This window comes from Aethalodelphis obliquidens, unplaced genomic scaffold (genome assembly GCF_003676395.1).
Source record: "Aethalodelphis obliquidens isolate GAN/ISIS:26980383/991018 unplaced genomic scaffold, ASM367639v1 scaffold51, whole genome shotgun sequence".
NCBI lineage: Eukaryota > Metazoa > Chordata > Mammalia > Artiodactyla > Delphinidae > Aethalodelphis > Aethalodelphis obliquidens.
In genome coordinates, this window is record NW_020837995.1 from 11,811,309 (window position 1) to 11,818,023 (window position 6,715).

The 6,715-nt window shown below is 34.5% G+C and overlaps 1 protein-coding gene across 2 annotated transcripts in view; it reads left to right on the plus strand.

The window, feature by feature from the left end:
• Window positions 1-1,734, plus strand: part of GOLM2 (golgi membrane protein 2) — a 113,047-nt gene extending 111,313 nt beyond the window's left edge. For both annotated transcript variants that reach the window (XM_027084152.1, XM_027084153.1), the window contains one exon: window positions 1-1,734. This exon is cut by the window's left edge and continues 380 nt beyond it. The gene's annotated coding sequence lies outside the window, so the exon portion shown is untranslated.
• The last annotated feature ends 4,981 nt before the right edge of the window (window positions 1,735-6,715 follow it).

Genomic DNA, 6,715 nt, shown 5'->3' on the forward strand with positions numbered 1-6,715 from the left:
CAAATAGACAAACAGGAAAAATGATTGTACAGTTTATATGTTGCACATAGCATAACCACAAAGAGAACAATTATTCAACTGGAAAACTTTTAATACACTAATACATGCTTGTTAGCCCAACAGGTGTTCTGTTCTATCCACCCCTCATCTCATGCTGTTCAAGGAATCATACCTAGAATAGTTGCATGAAAGAGGGGAACCTGAAAGCCAAACACTGGGCAGCAATGTACAAAATCACTTCCCTACTCTTTTTATTTTACATGAGTAATGATGTGTTTCGGCAGATAAGCTTTCAGCTGAGGCCTGATGGAAGCTGAGATAACCTGCAAAGACATAACAATATTTATGAGTTTTACCTTACTTAGTTCATGAAATTGTGAAATGCATGATCGATGATGTACTTTCAATTTTTATTTTTTCAGGTAATACCAGTACGGTTTAACCGTTACTGGCTAAAATTTTTATATTTTCAGAGTTAAAGTTGGTGAAGATATTAATGATTTAAATGCCAGATTCTGAAAGAGGCTAAATCAACCTTGAAATGAATTTGCAATCAGTATTTCAAAGCGTCTCTGGTAGTTTTAGTGATCTTATTTGACTAGACTTTTCCAGAAGTATTAAATAAGCAATTTTAACAGATTTTTATTAATGCACAGATAAGTAGAAGTACAGTGAGATCTACAGCCATTTTATTAAAATAGCTTAAAAGTTTGTAATAAAGATGAAGAACCTTTGTATTTACTTAATATGTTAGTTAAGAACCCATAAACCTCATATTTGCTAGACTTACAAAATTATTTTAAATGCATCTGTCTTTTTTGACACTTCAGTAGAACATGTAAGCTAGCTAATCCTTATTTTCTGATTGAAAGAACTTCTAAATCTTATCCCCCTCCCCCCAAATAAAAGGTTTTGATCATGAGAAATTTAAGCTTGTTAACTCTGTGTTTCAGAAGGGCTACTGTTAATTGCACATGAACATAAGATGCTTCCCCCCCACCCCGTACTCAGGTTCTAGTCAAAATTCAAACTTACAGAGATTAAAAAAAACAAAACAAAAAAAAGGTTGTTCAATTATTGGAGGTGCAGAAATTCTTAGACTTCAGTTTTAAATTATTTAGCAACCCAGAAAAGATGTAGTGACTTACTAAAATTGTTTTTTCTACCATATCAAAGTTAGTAATTCATGGCTTTGCTGTAGAGTTAGGCCTATAATGAATAGGTATGATAGTTCACAGGATTTTTTTAAGTGGAGTTAAAGGGAATTGATTTACACCTTTTGGAAGTTAGGGTGGGAAGATGAATCTAAAACAAATTCCTAGTAATACTTTATATTTAATACTGTAAAATCTTTACAAATGAAAACCATGAAATTTCCTGCCTTAGTTCCTTTGTCATAAAAACAATCACTTGGTTATATGGTAGCTATTACTTACACAGCAAAATTTCTTCAATTATCAGTCTAGACATTTTATAAACTGAGAAATCTTGGATCAATTGATAATATTTTTGACTGTATTAACATTTTAGTGCTATAAAATACTATGTGAATCTCTTAAAATTCTGACATTCTACAGTCTGTATTAGACATGCTGGTTTTATAACGTTTTACTTCTGCCGTAAGATTTACGTTTTTTAAATGTATTTTTGCCCTGAATTAAGTGTTAATTTGATGGAAACTCTGCTTTTAAAACCATCACTTACTGGGTTCTAATAAATTAAAAATTAAACTTGTTTTACTATTTTGCTGATTCTGATACATATACACACATCACACTCATGTGATGCAGTTAGATTTTAACACTAAAATTTGAGTAAATTTAGAACTCATTTTCAGCTAAGCTAAACTAGAATGGCAGAAATTTTTACACTAGCACTGTTTACTGTAATGCTAGTTTATTCAGCAAATTCTGAGTGCTTCCTATGTGCCCAGCGTTGTTCTACTTAGTAAGAATACTGTAGTAAATAAGGTAGACCAGGTTTCTGTTCTCATGGAGCTTACATTCAAGTGGGAGCAGTCAGACAATATACAGGTAAATACTTGAATCAGATAATTTTAAATAGTGATAAGAGCTATTATAAATAAAACAAAGTTCCAAGGTTCCAAGGTCTATAAAGTTCCAAATAATCAGGTTTTCACATAACTGAAACATTGCAGTTGTAAGGCTAGAGTATCATGAGCAAGGAGAAGACAAATGAGGCTAAAGAGGTATGGACGGGGTAAGATTAGGGAGAACCTCGTAAGTTTAGGTTATTTGTTACTGACCCATAAAGAGAATATGCAGAATATAAAATATACATTGGAAGATGGTTCCAGGGAAAATGTAAATATGACTTCAAAGTCATTTCTCAAGCATATACCTCTATTTAAAAAAATAAGATTGTATGACTTTTTGACTTCTCATTTGTATCATCCTGTAACAACAAAATTTGCTAGAATATTAGGGCAGAGAATGTTTAAAAAAAAAATAAAAACAAAAACATGAGGGAGGTAGTCACTTCCCATAATGGCTGACCTTGGAAACTTCCGTTCTTTCACATGTCTTACTGTATGGTTTTAATAAGACAAACAGTGTGACACAAATACATTTCCAAAGTTTAGGTTACTGAGTCTTAACATCACATGTGGGCCATCAACATTCAGTTCTAATTGGAATACATCTAGTTCCTTTTAAAAGATTCTCCTCGCTAAGGGTTCCAAATGAAAATTAAACCAACTATCCCAGAAAAAAGAGGGAATTTAATGGTCCATGTAAGCAAACTGCATATAGGGCAGGTGTCTCCTGGACTTGAAGACAATTGAAACAAGGACTTGAATGCTGCCAACTTGTTTCACCAGCTCCCATTTCTGCTTCCCTCTACTTGTTCTTCATTCTCTCAGACCAGCTCCCCTGCTCAAAGCTCTAACCAAGATTTCTAGCAGGTCATGTTTTCCTAGTTTTGCCACTTTAAAGGGGCTCCTCCTCTTAGTTCCACTTCAAAAAATCTGAGGAAAGGGAGACTTCTGCTTCTGGCTATGATTTAGTAACTTACCTAGACCTCCTGGATTAGGAGCAACTATAAAACTGGATAAGATATATTAAGCAACTGTTTTCAGGTAGCACAAAACTGAAATTTCTGAGATAAGGGAAACTTAAGCAGTTGAGCCCCACAATCACTGGGCTTCCAGCGGTGTAGAGAGGCTGGAGTGCTAAGCCAGGAAGATAGAGATCACAGTGGGGAGCAGCTGAAATATTGGAAATTATGGGATGGGGCATCAGAGAAGGAAGCAATTCAGAGAGGTGGCCCCAGAAATCCATATAGGGGTCCCCACAAGTCCATGGCTGAGGACAGGCTGTATATAACCATAGCAAAACCACCTCATGTGTACTGAATAGCAGTTGTGACAAACTTGAGAATGGAACAGATACCAGAGGTCAAGCAGTGATGGCATAAAAAGAGTGCTAAGGGACATTGGGTGTCTGGGCCTGACAAGATGCAAATCTCCTTAACAACTGTGGCATCCAGCTGAAACACTAGAAAGGTTGCACCTTAGGAGTAAAGACCATGCCCTAGAGTAAGACCTACTGTAGACTGCCATAACATGCTCTGACACCATTGACATGGGAGACAGAGTATGGAGATTTGAGTCCTGCCAAGTTAGAACTTATGAAACTCCTTTCCACAGATAAGAACTAACAAAGCATAAAACCAAGCCTACAAAAAAAAAAAAAAAAAACCCAAGCCTACACTAGTTTAAGGTGACCACTCAGTAACTGAAGTACCTGCTAAAACAAGAATCATCACTTTTCAGAAGAAGATAACACAATTCAGAATTTCTACAAGATATACACAATATCTGGTATTCAATGGAAAACTACTAGAAGTACAAAGACACAAGAAATTGTGATCCATATTTAGAAAAATTGAGATGGCATTGGTATTAAAAATATGTTCAAAGATTAAATGAAAATATGAGTGAACAGATAGAGAATCTCAGCACAGAAACAAAAGTTACAAAAAATGTAATGGGAATTCTATTGTGTGTGTGTGTGTGTGTGTGTGTGTGTGTATCTTTGTTTTTTTTTTTTGGCTGCTCGGCTTATAGGAGTTCCCCAACCTTAATGGGAATTCTAGAACTGCAAAGTACTATAACTGAAATGAAAAATTCATTGGGTGGGTTTAATAGCAGATTGGAGATGGCAATAGAATGAACTTAAAGCAATACAAGTGTAGTTGTTCTGTAAGTGTTTGGAAATGGAGGGCTGAAATGCTGAGAGACCCTGAAATGTGGATTTGGGATTCATTTTTCAAATATTTATTAAGTATTCAAGATGCTGTCCACTCCATTCCCTAACACATAAGCCTAAAGAGTCCGTCATGAAAGAACATGGATCATGTTTTCAATTACTTATTAAGTAGAGAACTGTTCTTGAGTACTGGGGATACAACACTGACAAAGTCACTGCCTTCATGGAGCTTATATGCCAGAGGGAGAGATAGATAATTATTTTCTATACTCACAGTGATAAATGCTATGAGAAAAATAGATCTGAATAAATAGTGATGGAAGAGTGCTATTTTAGATAGGATAATCAGGGAGGGCCTTTCTGAAGAGGTGGTGTGAGAACAAGCCATTTGAATAACCTGTGCAAAACTACTTAATAGAAATAATGCAAGTCACCTATAATTTAAATTTTTCTCCACCTTTAAAAACAGGTGAAATTCTGATATTTAACCAAAAATATTACCATTTCAACATGAAATCAATAGAGAATACTACTGAGATATTTTACATTCTTTTGTACTAAATCTGATATCTAGTGTATATTTTGTACTTACAGTACATCTCATTTTGGACACTAAATTGCCACTGAAAATATTTTATTGGTATTTAGAGTTCATTAAACTTATAGTTGAATAAGTATATTTACATACTCAGGTTCCAAGCATACTTAAAATAGACTTTACTTTTTAGGGCAGTTTTAGCTTGACAGCAAAATGGAATAGAAAGCAGAGTCACCACATACCCTATTACTGCGTGCGCACACACATGCACACACACACACAGCTTTCCCCACCAACATCCTGCACCAGTGTAAAATTGTTACAATTCATAAACCAACACTGACACATCATTATCAGCTAAAGTCCTTAGTTTATGTTAGGATTAATACTTGTACATTCTATGGATTTGGACAAATGTATAATGACATGTATCCATCATTATAGTATCATAATCGTTTCACTGCCCTAAAAATCCCTTATATTCCACTTATTCCTCCTCCCTTACCAAACCCCTGGAAACCACTTATCTTTTTACTGTCTCCAAAGTTTTGAGTTTTCCATAAAGCCATATAATTGGAGTCATATAGTATATATAATTTGAGTCATACCGTATATAGCCTTTTCAGATTGGCTTCTTTCACTTAGTAATATGCATTTTAAGATTCATCCATGTCCTTTCATGGCTTGATAGCTCATTTCTTTTTAGCTGAATAATATTCCATAGTATGGATGTACCACCGTTTTTTACACAGTCACCTACTGAAAGACATATTGTTTACTCCAAGTTTTGGCAATTAGGAATAAAGCTACTGTAAACATTTGTGTGCAGGTTTTGTGTGGACCTAAGTTTTCAGCTCCTTGTAGTAAAAAACACATAAAATTTACCGTTGCACATTTACATTTAAAATGTACAATTCAGTGGCATTAAGTAAATTCACAGTGTTGTGCAGCCATCACCACTATCTAGTTCCAGAACTTTTTCATTACCCTAAATGTAAACACTGTTAAGCAGTCACTCAAGTATTAATTTTGAAATTTAAGTTAATTAAAATTAAGTAAAATTAAAAATTAACTTCCTCCACCACACTAGCCACATTTCAAGTGCTCAGTAGCCACATGTGGTTAGTGGCTATTGAATAGCACAGGTCTGGGGGAAGAGAATTAGAGGCAGAGGAAACAACAAATACAAAGCCCTTTATGCAAGAATACACTTTTTCAAAGAACAGTTAGTTGGCCAATATGACTGGAGTACAAGAGGTAGGGAATGTGGTCAGTGAGGTAGCCAAGAGTCAGCTAATGGTTTTTCATGTCATAGTAAAGACGTTAGATTTTATTTTAAGTGTGATGGAAAATTTATAAAGACTTTTAAAATGATCAGTCTGACTACTGTGTTGGAAAGATTGAAGGAGGTTAAAGAATGAAGCAGGAAGACTTTAAAGACTGTTACAGGTGAGCAATGTTACAGTATTCCAGGTGAGCAATGATGGTTCTTGAACTAGGGAGGTAGCTGAGGTGACGAAAAGTGTTTAGATTCAGGATATATTTCAAAGGTTTAGATTATTGCATTTACAATGGATTGGATGTTAGACATAAGAAAGAAAAACTGTATTCTGTAAATTGGAGAACACTGAGAAACAGGTTTGAGAGAAAATTAAATTTAGTTTTGACCATGTTATGTTTTAGATGGTCATTGCCATCAAGTGATTGCAAAATTGGAGCTAGATGACAGCTCTGATATTTTAATATTTATTATAAATATTACTTTCTTAGTGAGTTGCTATAAGAGTGATAAAAAACATATAACTCATAGAGATAGGATTAATTAGAATGGATTCTGAAGTGCACATGCCTTATATATCAGGTAAAAGGTAAATATATATTCCATATATTCTGGAATAAGGGATCTACTGAAAGTCTGTTGAAGATTCAAGATACTTGTATTACATTA